Source organism: Perognathus longimembris, chromosome 4, assembly GCF_023159225.1.
Source record: "Perognathus longimembris pacificus isolate PPM17 chromosome 4, ASM2315922v1, whole genome shotgun sequence".
NCBI classification, from domain to species: domain Eukaryota; kingdom Metazoa; phylum Chordata; class Mammalia; order Rodentia; family Heteromyidae; genus Perognathus; species Perognathus longimembris.
This window is the reverse complement of record NC_063164.1, coordinates 61,548,100-61,567,572: the sequence shown is the minus strand read 5'-3', so window position 1 is coordinate 61,567,572 and position 19,473 is coordinate 61,548,100. Positions and strand designations below refer to the sequence as shown.

At 39.8% G+C, this 19,473-nt stretch overlaps 1 protein-coding gene across 7 annotated transcripts in view; it reads right to left on the bottom strand.

The window, feature by feature from the left end:
- Positions 1–16,086: 16,086 nt before the first annotated feature.
- Rbms1 (RNA binding motif single stranded interacting protein 1) overlaps positions 16,087–19,473 on the bottom strand; it is a 229,002-nt gene continuing 225,615 nt past the window's right edge. For all 7 annotated transcript variants that reach the window (XM_048345347.1, XM_048345349.1, XM_048345351.1 and 4 more), the window contains one exon: positions 16,087–18,785. The gene's annotated coding sequence lies outside the window, so the exon portion shown is untranslated. The remainder of the gene's footprint in view (positions 18,786–19,473) is intronic.

The following is a 19,473-nucleotide window of genomic DNA, read 5'->3' as shown; positions in this document are numbered from 1 at the left end:
CCCGCTCTGAGATACGGCCTTGAGTTCCTTAGCCATCCCTGAAACTACTCACTCGTGAGGGTAGAGTCTCTTGTGTCAGCATGTGCGGCCTTGTAGAATCACACCCATTTGCAAAAGCCTTTGGCAGAAATGCCATTTATCCTCGTTGTGGTAAGAAACAGACTTTATCCATTCTCTGGTGTCATCATCTCTGAAAAGGCTCATTCCATTTGAAGATTTCTTCCACAGGCCTAGCGAGGTGGTTCATTAAGGCACATGGGTGTCGACCACTCTGGCAACCTATTGCTGGTCTGTGACAGAATGTCTGCTTGGTTACAGGAAACCCCAAGTGCACATTATGAGGATAGGTTAGGTTTAGATTGACAAGCAAATGTGTAGCCAGACTTCTGGCTGACAAATGGCAGAACTATGCCAGCGCATTCACTTCTCTGGAGCGAGACCAAATACGAAACAGGAGGATCAAGTTCACTCTGAAAGGACATTCAACCCTAGCAGATGATAGGGTGGCTGAGGTAGTAAGCAAATATAGATATTAATTCCCTAAAATAGCATTGGCTTAGTTTACAGTTGAGCTGGTAGCCAAGCCGGTGACACACAACACTGCATCTTGTATGTGTTTATATTGACATTCCTTCAACAGGATTTTACTGTTTTCGAGATAATTCCACTTTATTGGCAGCTTAGGTTTAAAATCACTAATCTAAAAAAAAATTGCCTGTTTGGGTAAATGAGATACTGAAAATAACAACTGATGAGATTAGTATTAAAGATGGTGCCAAGGATTAAGTGGTCCAGATTGAATTAGATCAATTTTGCCAGGCAAAGCTGAGTACAGAAATAAGCACACAGAGTCTGTCAAGAAGGATGAATGGTTTGGACTGTATCTTCTTTAAGGCTGTAGAAGGAAGGTCAGGACTTGGGTCTGTCTTCAAGCAAGGGCCATAGTAGTAATGGGGATTATGTTCATTAAGATCCCATGGTATGCTGGTGCCCTCCTCAGCACTTGATATGCATTATTTCCTTTCATTCTCACCCCCACATCATGCAGCAGTGCATAAGGTCTTTGTTTCATAGGTGAGCCTGAGGTTCAGAGAGCTTAGTTATCCTGGAGAAGGATGTCCCATAGTAAATGACAGTCGGAATTTGAACTCCAGCCTGACTACAAAGCACTTTGCCTCATCTTACCTGGCTTTTAAATTTCTGATAGACAGTACTAATCAGAGCCAAGCAGCTTAGACCCCATGTGGAGTATGAGGAATGTTGAAACAAGGTCAGCAGAGAAGCCAAGAGACTGGGTGTGAATCTTGACTTCACTAGCTGTGTGGTCTTGAAAAAAATTTCTGATCTGAGCTATTTCTTTACATACAAGAAGTGTGTGTATGTGTCTGTGTGTGTCTCTGTGTGTACATACATGTGTATTCATAAGAGCATGTTTTGTGAGAGGGATTAGAAAGCCTTTTTTGAGACAGGGTCTTGCTAAGTGCCCAGGCTGGCATGGAACTTGCTACACAGGTTAATGCAGAACTTGAACATTCATTCCTCTACTGCTAGAATTCCAGATTGGCGCCACCATGCTAGCTATGGTTTTTGAAATGTTTTTTTCTAAGCTTTGTTGATTTTACAAGCCTTTAAAGTATTTTTATTTTTAAACAGTTTTTTTTATCATTAAGTGAACTTGTGAAGAGATAGCTCCATTTGAAATGGAAGAACGGATGCAGTTTCTGCCATGTTGGTGGAAGTCCTCTGTAAAATTCACCTCCCATGTGCTCTGGGTGGATGCCTCCACTCTGGGGCATGGCACTCTGCCACATGGGGGCCTGTGGACACACTGGAAAGAGAAAAAATGGTATTCTGTATAGCACAGAAGAAAACCACTGCTGTTGGCTTTCATCTGAAGGTAATACATGTTACTTCTGGTGGGTTAGGAAGCCAAGTAGTCATGAAGTTGCCTATACTGTGTGCTTCATTCTCCTTCTGTAAATTAGTAGGGGGATTACTGTACCTGCTTCCTTGGTTAAATTCACCACACTGTGCTAAAGAGCTTTCTCTGAAATTGACCTATTGACTACACTCAGAGCACACCATGTTCATCCCATTATTGTTCCAGTCCCCCCAGACTCCTGTGGATGGAAACACACGGTCTTCTGCCATGGACGCCCACCACCCGCTGCTCTGTGTTCTTGAGGATTAAATGACATGGGCCATGTGGTATGTGGGAAGCAATGTTTGAACATTCCTTTGATGTTGTGCCTCATGACACTCAACAACTAAATTCAAGCCTTTGCTATTTGACCAGATGCCAAATGTGCTAGCCTGAAAAATCTATCATCTTACAGATAGCTGGATGGAAAAATAAGATAAAACCACTAGGGAGAATATTTCAAAACTATTTTTCAGGGCTAATTAAGGAAAAAACTTTAGTTAATTAGAAAGCTAGTTGAGCAAGATGTTCTAGCTGATTATAAGCTAAGATATGACATTCAAAATGTATTTACTATACACTGAGTACCATATATATGTATATATATATCCAACACACACATATATATGTATACATGTACATGTATATGTTTTTAAAGAGGGATGAAAGTTCAAGTAATCCTTGTACCCAAACCATCTTCTTGCTTCCTTGTACTAATTACTACTGGGACATATGTTTTATTATATTTCCCAGTCCTTTCATTTCTAATGATTTTTTTTGTTTCTATTGCAAATATGTGATCATAGAGGTTGTGCATTTTGAGTTCATTTTTCTTCACTTAAACCTGCAAAAACACAACCTAAGTGTCTTAACATTGCCACATTTGCTTCAAATTTAGGTCATTTCCACTTATTTTCCTTCTATATTATTATTTTTTATTTCCTGTGACAAAGTTTCTTATGAGGAATTACTGGATCAGAGAAGACAATTTTAAATGGTCAATATTATCAGTCTTTATTATAATTGCTTTCCAAAGGGGTTATGCCAATTTATACTCCCACAATCAATGTTTGACTCTAAGTTGTTTTTTACTATCTCCATTATTATTGGACATTTATTTGGGAATTTCATTTATTTTTTTGTGTATGTAACAAAGTTCTTTTGGGGAAATACCACACCACCACCCTATATACCATCTATTATCTTTTTAAAGGTCAATTAAACCTTGCAAAGTTGGTAATTCACAGATGCCAAGATACTGGGAAAGACTGGGTGAGTTCCCCAAGTGCATTTAACTGCTCTCACGGCTGTAAGTTAATCTGGCTTCTTCTAAGCCCTGGCCCATTGTGTCCCACCATACCACAGCTGTCTTTGAAATAACAGGATCTGTCTAGGCTAATGAACCCTTCAAGATAAGCTTGTCTTCAAGCCCAGTGGTTGGTCTGTATAAAGATGCAACACATGAACTGGACTAGAGATTAAAATGTCCTAAAAGCTAAACGTTTCCTCAAAAACAGCAAATAATTTGATTAATGCTATTGCTTACTCTGCATGTACACTGAAAAGTTTTAAAAACAAAACCAATGATGTTATTTGTCCAAGAGACAGAATATTTAAACTAAACTCAGATACACATGAGTAACTCCAGTTGGAAGTTGTTCATGCATAGCTGAAGGCAGAATGTGGCCTTTTGACTTTAGCTACTAAACACAAGGAAATGCCTAGTTAAAATTCCACTCTTTGCTCCCCAGCAAAGATGATAGGAATGGCCCTCACCATAAAACATGATGGACAAGGCTGCCACATGGCCCAAATAATCTGTTGACCTCAGAGAACAGATAGTGAAGTTATAATAAATCAAAACCTTACCTTCATTTTTCAATGAATTAAAAGTTCTTGCAACATTCTTTATATTGAGAAGGCAGATAAGTTTTGCACTTGGATGGAGCAGAATATGTGCAGTTATTGACAGATACCTCTGAGTTGGAGGGTGTCTCACACTCCCCTTCAGGTACCCATTTGGAAGATCATCTTAGAAGGGACAATTTGGGACTGAGTCAGGACAGATCTGGGAAAGCGAGGCATAGGAAAAATAAGCCAGGAGTTCAGAGATAAACATTGTATCAATGAATAGCTTGATTAAAAGCACATAATTGTTCTTTTTTGCTTTAATTCTTCTCCCCCAATAAGCTGCAACATGTAATAAAAAGAAAGGAAAGAGAGCAGCCTTCCCAAATAATTAGTATGTTCTGGGAAGTGATCAAGGATATTGTAAAGACAGACACTTGTCCTGGTAACAAAACATTCGAGATAATGATTCCTTTAATCATAAAAGTGTTCGCAAAGGAAAAAAATGTATCTCAAGGTAGGTAAGACATTTGTCTTAAAGGAAGCATCTGGCAGAACCAATCCTTTGTTTAAAGAGATTCTCAGACATCTATGTCATAATGACCCAAATTTGAACAGATCAAACTTGATTTCCGTGGACCCAACTACTCTAATACTGTAACAGCAAGAATGATTAAGTGGAACAGGTGTTCAGAACAAAGGGAAGTATTTATTAAAAGGCAAATTAACGTCAAACCCCTAATCTATTTTTTCATCATAAAGCCTAGTACTATTTGATCCCTCAGTGTACCTCTCACCTGATGTGTTCACATCTGTGTCTGGTTTGTATGCTATCTCTTCTTGGTTTTATTATCAATAATAATTTTTTTGGCTTCTTCCCTTAAAAGTCTCTCTGTGTGTGTGCATGCATGCATGCATGTATGCATGTGCATAAAAAACAGAGAGAGAGAGAGAAAGAGAGAGAGAGAAGGTAGAGGACTTCTCTCTTTTGGAGACCTCTTTCCTGAAGCCCCATAACATTTGGATAACTGCCTTATTTTCTGGGACCAAAAGAGGTGATCCAAGTCTAGAAGTCATGGGTGTGTAAATTGGCAAGATCTGCCAGCACTGCTTCTATAGACTGTGGGTTTGGTGCAGGTCAGTTTGTGTTTCCATTCTTCTGGTGCTTAGAAGGCACCCTAGGAGCTGAGCAGGAGAATCAGGGATGTTCTCCTTTCAACTCCTTCATCTCTAATATGCCATTACCTAATTAGCCCATTAATTCCTTCCTTAACGAACATTAAAAACAAACAGAGTATTAAAAACATCAGTAAACCCAAGCAACAACAAATCATGTATTTCTTTTTCAAAGCTATGATTTTTGTATATGGATGCTATGATTACTGTCAGTTAACATTACCAGTTCCTTTTCCCTATTTGCAAAGAAGGCTGGATTATCCAAGTGTTCGGACATCTCATCTGGAGGCTTTCACAAGGACCTAAAGTTGCCTGAATGCAACCTTCAGTACTTTGATGGTACCTTGGATGCATCTAGTCTTTTAGGAGGAAAGCTAGAGGCTGCAGCATGCTCTGTAGAGAAGTGATTACCTCCTAAGGTTCCTTGTTTTTCCTTCAGATTTTAATTAGTATCAATGAAAACTTCTGAAAAATAAAATCATATAATAATATTTCCATTTCAGCAATGCATTTCCCAGCCATTTGCCTGAAATGCAATAAGTATAAATAAATAACTATATTTCCTAGAACTCTGCCTGCAGCTAGACTCTTGTTTTGCTGGGGGCAGTAAAGAAAAGGCATGCTGAACTGAGCTCTGGGGCATTGTCTCAGTCTATCTGCCTGGCTATTCTCTCTGAGGAGGCTGGAATGTTTTCTTTCATCTCCAAAAATCACACATTGTAATAGTATTGAAACCCAAGGCTCAGGTCCAACATGACACTCAGGAGTGTATGGAAGATGTGGCAGAATTAGACAAGATGGCAGCCCCATCTGGCCATCTCTGGCCAGGATATGGAGCTGGAGAAGAGCTGACCCTCTTGTTTCCCTCTATTGTTTTTGAAAGGCTTTCCTTTGGGTTTCCACTTGAGGAAGTCTCTTAAGTCTTCTAACACATTCCAAGTACTTCCAAAAGTTGCTGAGAGGTAGTGTCCAATCAAATATGCCCACTCTCCTGACTGACATGGGAACACTGTATGAGGGTTTAGTTTCAGCAGCTGGCATAGCTAAAGATAATCTTAGGAAACAGTGCAGGAGGGGCTTTTTGGTTGCATTCTCTTAGTCCTATTTACCAGTTATGCAAAGGTTCTGCTGAAAGTTTTCTAAAACATTTCTGTTTTTGGCATCAGTCAAATGATCTTTGAATCAAAAAGTGCTTCTTGTTGATGAAGCCCCCAAATATTAGGAGGCAAAGAGATCTGATTGATGAACTATATTTACATAGGGATCAGGAGATGTTCAGAGCCCTCTGAAAGTAGACAGTAGGGGCATTTTTAACCAATTGGGAGAATTCTATTTTTCAGTGTTTTAAATGTGAATGTATCAGAACTTTTATGGTCTAGATATGATATCCCCCCTCCCCTCATGTTTTGTGGGCTTGTTCCCTGATGTGGCAGTATTCAGAGGTGAGGCTTTGAGGAAATGATTAGATCCTGAGGATTTTGCTTTCATCAATGGATTTTTCCATGGACACGTTCATAATTTGAATCATCTATGAAATGTGGTGGTAGAACTGGGGAAGATAGTGCCTGGTGGAGCAAGGAGGTTATTCAGACATGTCAGTGTAGGGTATGTATGGTCCTCAGTTCTTCTTGTTTCTGCACCTCTCTACTTCTGGTCTTCCCTGAGAAAGAGCAGCTTGGGTTTCACTTCAAGCTACCCACCTATGTCCAAATTTTCCACAGGCTCACAACAATGAAACCAACACACCATGGGCTAAAACCACTGATACTCTGAACCAAAACAAATCCTTACTCCTTTAAATCATTTCTCACAGGTGTTTGGTGACAGTGACTGACATCAATGAACATAGAAGGTTACCATTCTTTTCAGAAACAAACTTACACCATGGTGGAAACAATTCTAAATATCTTTGCTCACATGGCGGGGGGGAGGGGGTTGTGGGGAAGAGGAAGGATGTCAATTGGTGGCTGAGTGCTTGCCTAGCCTGTACAAGGACCTCCCTAAATTACCAAGTGAGTGAGTAAACAAATAAGTGCATACCTTCACATGTTGTCTTCATTTTTCGAAGCAGTCACTTTCTCACTCATTGTTACAATGTCAACCTTGCCTTGCTTGGCCATGTTCTCTATTTTTGCAGAGTTAACCACTAGGTTGCACAGTCTAACAGCTTCTGGTGATCATGAAATTTTTAGAAAATGCTTTTTCCCCAGCAGCATGGCAGAAGGAGGCACTTACCTATGAACCTGTCTAGTTTGTCACCATCAGGGAAGATTGCATTTTAGGAAAGGCTTTGGCAAATTGTGAGGGGAACAAATGAACCTAAGTTCCTGCTAGTAGCACCTTGTGCACCAGAGAAAGATGACTCAAGCCACTTTAATGAAGGCTGTTTCCACGGGATCTTTCAGGGAACCAACAGTGGCAGGAAAGGGAAGGACTCAACTCTGAGAAGGCCTTGATCAGAGCTTATGACTTACATAAAGGCACCAATTTAGTCTGCCTAGCATGCCATTACAGAGGATCACAGACCAGTGGCCTAAGTAACAGAAAACCATTTCGAATGGCCACAGTGAAGGGCCTGGCAAGCCTGGTTTCTTTGGAGGCTTCATTTCTTTAAAAAAAATTATTTATTTTAAAATTATTTTTAAGTATTTGTACAAGTAGTTGCCATTTAACAAAGCAGTTTGTGAATACAATATATCTTGCTCAATGTCACTCCTTTCAACCTTCTCACCTATTCCTCTCCTACCCACCTCTTCTTTTACTCTTCTTAATTCTGTAGGAGATACCTTGGATTCTTATCTGCATTTTCCCCCCTCTTCTCATCATTTGTCTACCACTTTCTCCTTGACTCTATCCCTTCCAAGTACTTACTTCCTGGTGTTTTATTTTTCTGAACTTGATTTTGGCTTTCTAAAAAAAATCGCACTATTTGAGTTCTTCGAATCTACTGTATTTCAGTTAGTACATTTGTATCCACTTGTGTACCATCCAGCATATTTACTTATGAGTTTGTAAGCTAAATTGAGCTTCTTTTAAAGAAAAACCTTAAGCAGTAGTACAAAGGGTTTTCAATTCAACATTTCAGCTTTTGAGTGTAAAGCATTTTGATCAGTATCACTCTTTCCATTATTCTCTGTCATCTTCCCCAACCCATTGACCCTCTCAACTTAACTGGTTTCATTTTGCTTCTCTGTGCCCAAATTTCACCAGTTCTATTGGATTAGTGCCCTACCTGATGGCCTTATTTTAATTACTTCCTCTAAAGGTGGTATTTCCAGGTATAACCAGAATCTAAGGTTCTGGTAGTCAGGATTTTGATATATGAATGTGATAGGGGTACAATTTAGCCCACATTGGGGGGCACTAGAAATCTGTGGCCCACAGCAGAAAGCCTGTATGATCACACCTCACTGGATCCTTCTTGCATCCTGGCCTGAAAGCCCACAGAACTGCCAGCACCTCTCATTAACTGCAGCCACATGGAAGCCAGAGGCAAGGGAGCCTTTCTGATGCCACCCTTCAAGGTCAGGCTTCTGGGAACTGGAGAGGAAGGGAGATCACAGTATCTAGTGTACAAGGTCAATGTGCTGAAATTCAAAAAATAAACACATAAGGGTTATGAATGATTTAACATGGAAGGAAATAGAAGTAAGAGAATGAGCTGAGGTGGCTGTTTTTGTGGCTTGGGCAGGCAGTGTTAGTTTCAGAGAATTGCTGTTACTAAGATCAGCTTTGTATGTTGTAACAATGGAGAGATGGGAAGTAGCACTAGGGCCTATGAGAATTAGAGGAAGGCTTTCCCTGTGGGCAGACATGAGAAAACATGCCTTTTGCTGCACGGAGTAGCTCTTTAGAGCATGGCTTTTGGTGATCCACCAATTCCTCCTCTTCAGTCAAACATTTGCTCTGTGACCACAGAGAACCTTCATTGTGTACAGGTAGTAAGTATCATGCAGTCTTCTTTCCAGCCCCAATGGGGAACAACTCGAAGGATACATTTTGATGTGTCGTGTGTGCTCTGCATATTGGCAGCCTTTTCCACAAGGAAAAGAATCATCAAGCCATCGTACAAAATTCCAGTCCATCAGTGCTGGTTTTCTTAAGTCATTCCCAGGCTGCTGTGGCAGGAAGTTTTTGAGTATTTGTGGAGTTTCCACCTATAGGGAGTAATTTGTGTTGTGTTAATATAGGTCATTGGTCCTAGTAACCTCATTTTCAGAATTATGGGCAAACAGTATGGTATCCTTAAGCAGTAGATTTTGGAATGCCATTCACCCCCCAATGATTTAGATTTTCTTGGTCTTTCTGACATATTTTTGGTAAATGACAGCAGAGTTCTTAAGAACAGGGCCCCTCCACTATTCCCAATGAATATAAAGTTAGAATTTAGACAAGAGGCAGGTTAGGTACCTCATGTGTGAGGCATCAGGAGTGTAGGGAAAAGGAAGGATTCCATGATGACTAAGACATGGCCCCAATTTCTCAGTACTGTGCAGGAGAGAAACATAGATAATGCTCAGTTGCAACTTCAGAATAATATCCATGTGCACTACCTCCACCCTCTCCCACCCTCCCTTGCTATGCCGGTGAACCAGCACTGAAAGGCAAGTAAGAACATCTCACCATCTCACCAGGCTATGCCAGCATCAGAACATAGAGTCTCTTGTGTGAACTATATGGATCAAGACTGTGAGAGTCAACATAGGCATTAATACACCAGGAGAGGATATACATGAGGCCTGGGAGCCTGGGATGGATGGTAAGCATTGACTTGTAGCTGCCTAGTCAGCTCTACAGCTTGGCTGTCCGGGAACAATAGCAGAGGCAGCAGAGACCCCCTAACCATGATCTTCATCCGCAGAGTCTCTCTAACTATGAACTACATCCTTACTTAGTCTAACCTACTTTGTTATTCTCAGGAGAATGGAGAAGTTTTTACCCCCCAGTGTTCAGAAAAGCAAAAACAACTCTATATGGACAGCCATTTATGCTAGCCATACCTTAGGTCCATTTCCTTTCCTTTCCTTCCCTCCTCTCCCCTCCCTTCTCCTTCCCTTCCCATGAGGGTCAGTTCCAAAGCTAGCCATGTTTTCTTATGTTCACTGCCCAGCTTTGCCACATGGAGCTCTTCTGTTCTTTGATTTCCAAGTAGAGGCATTCTTTGCAAGAGACAATGTGGTGATTACCACTTTGAAAAACATTTGGGTGTTATTATCATATAAAACTGAAGCTAGGCATGCTCCCGGATAAAGCAGTCTTAGTCATGTATTCTTGAGGGAGGCATGTACAGGTAAACCAGAGACATGTGCAAGAATGCTCAGTAGAGCATGTCCAGAATAGCCCCAAATTGGCATGAGAGGCAGTCAAATGGGTCATCGCATTGAAACTTGGTGGGGCTTGAGGGTATATTACAAGCAAGGGAATGCAATTCAAGAAGTGAAAAGTTATCAGTGACAAATATAGCAAAGAGGTCACTGAACTAAGTCAACAGGATTCTCTGGTCTGCAAATAGGAGCTTCTATTCTCTGAAGCATGGAGACCTGACAGAAGATCTCAGAAGAAAGAGGGAGGCATGGAGGCCAGTGGGTTGACAGCACTGATTACAGCCATATAGAGGGCCAAGTGAGACATGAACAGAGGAGATGGATGCCACTAGGGAATTTACTAGCTCCCACAAACATATGAGATTGTAGCTCTTTCTTTTTCCCCTCTTTTATTTCGTGCCAATTCGGGGACTTGAATTCAGGGCATTGAGCACTCATTAGGCTTTCATGCTTAAAGCTGGCACTTTACCACTTGAACCACATTTCCATCTCCAGCATTTTATTGGTTAATTGGAGAATCTCATAGGCCTGGGATGACTTGGAAACTCCATTCTCAGATCTCAGCCTTCTGAGTAGCTAGGACTATAGTCCCCAGTTCATTTTATTCTTAAACGCTTAAACACAAAGCCTCAGCTCTCAAAATTGTTTTCATTTCACCCTGGTCCCAGTTTGCTGAGGTTTAATTGAAAAATGAAAGTTTAATATATTGAGAAAAAGAATAAACTCATAGTTAATGAGATGGTTCGAGTGGAGAGGAAATGCCCCCATGCTCTGTGAGGTTCAGACTGGATACTATTGGGAAGCTCTTGAAAAATATCTGGATCATGTATTTCTGCAGGATGTGGGGTTCATGGCCTCTGAGATGGCCACTCACTGCTGACATCTTGGAAGCATCACTGTTTGCCTGAGTACACATCATAGGTAGTGGCCTTCAGCTTATTTACCAGGCCTTAGGTCACCATTCCAGGAAGGTGACATTCAACACCAGTTAATTTTATCTTCATTTTTTCCTATATTATTTATTTAGTGCCAACACCCAGGCTTGAATTCAGGGACGCTACTCACTGAGCCTTCTTCATATCCAGTGTTCCACTTGAGCCATACCTGTCCAGCATTTTGCTTGTTAATGAAGGATGATGTCTTGTCTTTTCTGCCCAGGTTGGCTTCAAGCTGAAATCTTCCAGGTGTAGTTTCCTGAGTAGCTAGGATTATAGCCATGAGCTACTGGTGGCTACTACTTTGTACTTACCTACCTTCTTGTCTTTTTTTCCTGTTTCCTTTCTCTTTCATTTCTATAGCCTTCCTGCTCAGTGTTTCAAACCGTTATCACACCCCATATGACAGTGAGAGATGAGAAGATTTCATGGGACAACTCTTTCTCATCACAAGAGCTTTTTGGAGGCACCTGCTCTCATTGGGTGATTACTCCTGCTCCTTGCTACAGAGTCCTGTCTGCTTATAGGCAGACATCCAGAGCAGAAAGCTCCCCCATGACCCCAGCCCCTCAGAAAGAGATGAAAAAGCCCAAGCAGGCAGAGGCAGGCTGAGGAAGGTGCACAATAATGTGAGAGGCATCAAAGATGGGGAACAGTTACATATAGGGGCCCATCATATCAATAAGTATATCAAGAATTTGACAGGTTTGTCATTAGAAATGAGAATTTCAAAAGGAAAGGGGAAAATGAGTCCTGTGGTATTTGATTGAAACTGGAAATATAAATGTGAAAAACTCATGTTTTCCAATATTTACACAGTTGAGACAGGTGTGAATATGTACATATACAAACAATGCACATTTTTTAGTGCTACCTATCAGTAGGTCTTGCGAACAGTGATATGTCTGAACTTAGTTTCAAAATGAGTCTCTTCAGTGAAAAGCCAGTGCGTTTTGGAGTAGATGATTCTAGCTCTAGAAAGTACAAGATAAGTCTGGGACAATGCAGTGCTTCAAGAAAGATGAGAGCAGGTCTAAAAACCCTAGGGGCTGGTGTTTAGGGGTTCCCACTGGCTAAATTTAAATATCAAAACAAATAAGAATGATGACTATTTATAACCCATTGAATAAAATAGGAAAACTTGAATCCTTGTTTCAAAATACATCTCCAGAAAATACTTATTAATCAAGAGACACTTTATAGTGCAGATGCACCTCAGTAATGGGATCCAAGGGATGGTTATTGTAATAGGAAGATTGAAGTCACACCCTTCTGCTGGGTGCAGGGAGAACAGGTCTTCACTTAGCAGACATTCCTGTTGATGTAGGTGATGAAGAAACTTCAAGTCCCTTCATCTGAGGATGCTCTGAAAAATAACAGGTCTCTGATCTTCTGTTATGTCCAAGTCATGTAAATGAAAAGCAGACAAGGTGAGCTAGTTATATGGAGAGAATATAAGAGTGACAACTAAATGCAATGTACCAATTGGAATTGGATCTTTTTGTAACAAAGAGCATGGCCTAAGTAATTGTTGAATCTTGACAGGTTTGAGGTTAAGACACATATGGACCCCCACGCCCCCCACTCTCTCCTCATTTTGATATTTGCAGTAGCGCCAAGTAGGAGACTTCCCTTGTTTGTAGGGAGTAATGGAGCAATGGATACACAGATTTTTCCTTAAATTAAAAGTTCTTTGTATCCTATTTGCAACTTTTGTGTTTCAGAAATTCTAAAAACATTTACTAAATGTAGTGGTATAGCCAATGAAGGAAAACACTTTAGAAAGCAAATACAAAATTCTCCAGACTCATTGTATTCATATACTACTTTGTTGAATGGCAACTCCTTTGTACCACTACTTAAAATATATAAAAAAGTAAATAAGGTAAATTCTCTTGAATTTAGAAGAGACTCTGAGAACTCAGAAATTCACGCACAGGGCTCCCTGACCTGTCTTTGCCTCTCACAGGTCCTTTGATGGTAGACATGTACTATTATCTGTGAGTGCCCTTGGGAAACTATAGTATCATAGTATTAGTGACTAGAAAGTGCCATCTACCTGCTCCCTAGTTAGAGAAAGCACCTGTCCAAACCTGTCAGCTCAGTGACTCAGCCTATGACTGCTGCTTTGTTGGGATGGGAAAAATTGGACAGTCTGAGGTATAGCTGGATATGATCTATAGCCTAAGGACTTGTGTTCTCTTCTATTCCAGGAGTGAATGTAGGAAGTGAGAGAGGATCTGGAACATGTGTGTTATTACAAAATAGATTTTGTGCTTGAAAGAGACAGCAATGGGATCTGTGAGAGGAACCTAATACAGGATAGCTTAGATCTGATGAGAGACTCAAAATTCAGAACACGGATGGCGATCCAACCTCCCACCATCTTTGCAGCTTTGTCTTTCCTGGAGGAGCCCTGTCTGAAATGGCTTTGGAAGGCAGTGTTGTGCTAGTGGGGAATGTGCTGGGAACCAGAGAATTATTCTCAGCATCTGAAATGCACAACAGCTCATGGGAATGCTATGGCCAAGGTAAATAAAATTGGATGATGGTATTCTGAAAGCATCTCTTTCCTTGCTTGACTTAAAAACAAAACAGAGCAAGTGTGGCAAAAGGATGGCACTACTTTAGACACCTACTCTTGGAAAAGAGCTACTGAAGATCCCATTTGTCTTCCTAACCGTTTGACCTCTCAGATGGTAGAGTCAGTGAGCAAAATGGCTGCTCTGGAGTGAACTCTCAGCAGTGAGAAGGAATTGGTTGATAATATGCAAATGAAAGGCAAAACTCTCAGGAGAGATGTTCATGTTATTTTTGTCTTCTCTTTGGACTTCCAAAGCTCTTTATTTAGATCTTGCTTTTGTTCTCCTTTCAATCTTGTCACTATAGACAATAGACTCTCTCCACAAGATTGTCCCCTGAGGACTGAGGCCACATCATGTTATCATTGTGTTTTTCTATGTCTGGTGTAGTAGCTTTTGAATGCAGAAAATTAAATGTGCCAAGAGGGATATTAAGAGCATTGTGGCTTCTCTACTTTCAGAATGATATGACAATATCTTTAAAGGTTTTTTTTTTTATTATACAATGCTTTCATTGTAGAAAACTGGAAAACTTCAGAAACATATAAATGAGGCTATATGAACTTTCCCTAGTACTCTCAGTACAGCTCAGCACCTTGGAGTGCTTTCTTGTCATCTTTGATATGTAAAATATTGCTTTATAATTAGGATCATACAGTATCTATGTAATGCCTCCCACCTTATATCCTGAGTTTCTTTCATGTCATCCAAGGTCTTCTTTTTAAACTTTACTTCCTGAAATTAAAAAAGTGAAACATCTTCATTGCCTGCAGAATCTGGAACATCTGAGAAGTCAGAAAGGAACTCTTCCACCTACAATGAAGGGATTGGCACAGACCCAGGCAATTCTTCTGATCTAGGTGTTGTTCCTAGTCATTGGTGGTACAGTCTGGAAGGTGAGCTGAGTGTGGAGGTAGAGCCAGGCCTGAGGGGAAAGATGTAAAGCTCAGAGGGAATGCCCAACTCAGAGAACAGCAGAACCAAGGAGTCCCATCTCCCACCTCCATAGGAGGTTGAGATCTGAGGATCAAAGCTCCAAGCCAGCTCAGACAGGATGGGTAATCCATGAGCCTCGTATCTCCCAGTAACCACCAAGAAGCCAAAAGTAAGGCTGTGGCTTAAGAGGCAGAGCATTAATTTTGAGTCAAAAAGCTAAGCAACAGTGCCTAGGCCCTGAGTTCAAACCCCAGTACTGGTGTGTACACAAGCACACAATTGACTGCTGGCTGCCCATTTAGCAGAATCAAAATGGTAGGTGGGAATTACAATGACATAACTTTGGGTACACAGGCAGGTTTGAGAGCTGTTTATAAGACACAGGATATTCTGTGTGGTATGGAGTGGCATCCTTGGAGGCATTCAAGCAGAGCAGATGGCTTCAGGGACTTCAGAGGGTAGGAGGTAGCTGCAGTCTTGTTTATAAGCTTTTGTCTTGTGTGAGCAATGGAATGGTTTGGATCAAATATTTGCCTCTGAGTCTCATGCTTTAGAGAAATGAGTACTCGCTGTAGTTTGTACTTAATCCAAACCCACCTGTTTTCAATTCTGCGCAGCTCAGAGAGACCTGTCAGCGCTTTTCTGTGTCCACCCTCTGTGGTCTGGTACGGCCTGTGGCTTCCTCTCTGGTCTGTTTCATTGAGTTCCCAGATTAGGTGCCTTCCCATAAAGCAGAGGGAAACAGTTCTCACTCTACTATGAATGCTGCATGTAAGCCTGCTACTGGGAACAGCCAAATAAGGTCACTTTATGAAGACTTGGTCATAACGGCATGAGCAAGATCATTCTGACACCTTGTCCACATGCTTGCTTGCTGCAGACGGAGACTCTTTTTATCCATCCTCCCAAACAATGAGTCAAAGGATAGCACTAGAAAAGGAGGAAGGTAATGGGTCTGCTTCTTTGCCCCTTAGGAATACACCAACAATGTTGAGGGTACAACTCGGTGGAAGAATATTTGCCTAGCATGGCAAGGTACTAAGTCCAACACTTCCAAAAGCCAAAATCAAAAACAGTACCAGACAGAGAGTAGGTTTGTTTTGGGCTGGACTTTTGCTGAGATGAGATGTATTGGGCTGATGGTTGATGTCTCAGGTCATTTCGTGGATTTAAATAACTGGCAACAAGAGAGTGGAAAGGGATTTCTGATTCAAGAAAATGTATTTTTAGTCCCTATTGAGACTGACATATTTTTCAACCTATTCCAATATACTGTGCTGAAGAGTGAGATCTGAAGTAAAGTAAAATCAAATTCTGATATACATTTAATCTACTTAAAAAATAGACAGGAAGAATAGTTTTGGATATTTTTTATTCAAAGGTTCTCAAAAGAAATAAAACAGAAAAAGCTAACAATCTGATCAAATGTACAGTTCAAAAATGTCTTTTGGCGTTTAACAAGTTCTAGGAAAGAAAACTACAGAGTTATCTTGAACCGGACAAATAAGTTACCACCGGCAAGTTTGTGGCGCTAGTAAAACACAAATAAAAAATTAACTCTCTTGATCATATAGATATCTCTATGAAAATCTTTTTTTCAATCTGTACAAAAGGTCTTTCTTCATAAATTAATTTTTTTATAATTTAATGGCTGTCTACTATGTGATGTTTAACTGATTTTTTCTTTTTTTTTATGTACAGAGGTTTGTTTCCCAAATCTTACCCAGACGAGTATGGCACTTAGTTCAGACATTTCTAGCAGCAGATTTCCCCTCCCCTTCTAACTGAGCTATCAAATTTCTTTCATAACTAATGCAAAAAAAATCAAGTAGTGAGAGACCCAGTTTCAGAAACATACTCGGTACATGGAGGGTGCTGCGTTCAGTCTGGACTTTCACAAAGCAGTAATATTTCAGGGAGCATAGAACCAATAATACCACAACTTAAAAAAGGAAACAAAATAAAAAATTAAAAAAAAACTCAAAACACATTTCTCTTATGACTATGTAATTTTTTTTTACTAGAAGCTACACTTCTTGGAGCAGCAAGGACTTTTGAAACTATGAAATGTCACTGACATTGATAATCAAATACAAGCAATAAAATTTAAGAACTAAAAAATACTTGAAAGAAATAACTGCTTAGCCCTAGCTCCTGAGCTAGGAGGATTTGGTCTGTGGAAACAGGGAGGGCCAGCAACCTGTCCCAGCACAAAAGAAAACAGACTCTGAGGTAGATAACTGATCATACACAGCTGACCAGACAAGTACACAGTTTTGGAAGACAACTTAATTTATCATTGCTTTGAAAACATACGCAATTGCTTTAAGAAAAGAGCTTTAATAACAGTGAATCATCTCCTATGTACTAAAGTAGAAATAACTGTGTATTTATGAATCAGGAATTTCATAGTTTCAAAATTGGTTTTCTTTACACTTAAACACTTGTAGTGATGCAAAGTGTGGCACTGCTTGGGTCCAAATCTTCCTTCATGCTTTTTGTTGTTGTTGTTGTTTGTCTGTGTGTGTCCATACATCAATTAAAACTATAAAACCTAAATGCAAAGGTACAAAAAAGGCACATCCTCCTAACCGCAAACTGGTCCGGCAAAAATAAAAGAGCACAGAAGATGTGATGCTGAGACAAGTTGGAGCTACTGGTTACTGGCTCTTCGGTCTTTGGTGAAGTTACCTTTAAAAGTGCCAAGTCATTTTTTTTTTTTTTACTTTTTCAAATTTACCTAATAGAGAAAAAGAGAGAGAGAGAGAGAGAGAGCTAGTAGCCAATCATTTTGCTTCTATTCCTATCTCAGCATATGTTTTGAAGAGAAATCCTTACTTTCAGCTTTTGCCATTTGATTGCAATAGCAACGTTTCTCGGTTTGCCAGGTTGCAGGCATAAATCCTCACTCTAAAGCACTATCATCAGTATAAAGGAAGGACAAAACATGGGGTGACTCCCCTCCCCCACCCCCCACCCCCAGTCCCAACGCTACCTACACTAAATCTAGAACATCAAGTTAGTTTTTTTTTCCTGAAAAAAAAAAAGGCAAAAAAGACTTTACATTGCATCATACAGCAGATATCCTAAATCAGTCAAACTATCAGAGGAAACTTGGCATACAGCCTTACAAACAAGTTATCCTATTAAAAGTTCCCCAGTCAGAAAACGTGTTTCACACAAAACATTTTTCCCTTCTTGCATTTCACTACCTTACACATATGTGAAAAAAATCATTAAAAACACCTACTACATATTTAAAAAAAGCCAAAATTTCAGCAACTTTTATTGACTACCTTTTAAAAGCCCTATGCTGCTGTTTTACAAGGCATAATAGACCAGCTCATTTGGTCAAAGCATTCTACATCATTAGTTTGAACTAACTTTTTACTGAAACAGCTACAGCATCAAAAGAGTTAAGGCAAATTGGAATTCATAGAAAAGGATAAGACACTTCACACTACGTGGAAAGAAAAATGGGAAGCTAAGAAAAGACATGGACAGAAACACTGAGTGACAGGACCACTCGCACGGCAAGCACAAACACCGTGGGTGAAGTTGGACGGTTAAAACTTTAGAAAGCCCATTTCATACAGCTGAAAAAAAAAAACACAAATTAAACACAAAATGAGCAAAACTACAAAAATCCGGTCATGCACTTGGATAAGTCTTCATGGTCTTTGTGCATACCCAGAAAATTGAAGTTTTCTTTTTTTTTTTCTCTCATTTTTTCTTTTTCTTTTCTTTTTTTTTTTCATTTTTCTTTTTTCCTTTTTTTTTGCATCATAACATTTGATAAAAATCTTTTTATTTTTTTGTGTTTTTTGTTTGTTTTTTACTAAAATAAACCTGTTCAGGGGAACAGCTACTAGATGAATTTAAGGGTTTTATGCACCTTATAGAACTTATAGCAAAAATAGTTTTAGTTGATTTCATTATAAATAACATTTTTCAAGAACCTGTGCAAAACTGTCAATAATTTCCTAAAGCACAATTGATCAGAAAAATCCATGATTGTTCAGCCTTCACACCCTTCTTCATGTAGGAACATCCTTCTGTCCACCTGGAAAAGATGAAGAATAGATGCTGTTGTAGATCAAATACAGCAGCAGAGCTTTGTGATCCCTTTCTTGCTTTAAATAGACATGTGTTTGAGTAAGACTACTCATCACTGGTCGTATATCCTGAAACTGAAGCAATATTTTTCTTTCTTTTTTGCATTACTTGGGTTTGAACTCAGGGCCTCCCACTTGCTTGGCAAGTGCTCCAAATATGAGGCAAGTCTCCAGGCCAGAGGGTCAATTTCAATGCTTTGAGTTCTCTTTTCAAATCTGAGACTTGTACAAATACTTTCTTCTGTAAGAGGACCAGAGACAAATTCAGATGGATCTCCAAATTGGCAATACATGTGTTATCACTAGAAGCAATCCAGAAGCCAGTTGCTACAGAGGAGTTTTATAGCAATATGCACAGTAAAGTGAAAAGTCTGAAAATTTGAGAGACAAGAAACAGTTGGGAATACAATCTTTTGATTTAAGGATACTGATGTTAAATCTAAACTCACAATCAAGATACTGCTAATCTTTTAAGACTGAAGTAGCACAATGTACTACATTTCCTTTAGCTGATAAGTATCTGAACATACAAAATTGGATACTTATACAACTATTTTTACTATACCTGCTGTCTTGTGGTAATACAGATTTTTATGTTTTGGGGGAGAGTATATATTTCGCTTCAATAATACTCAA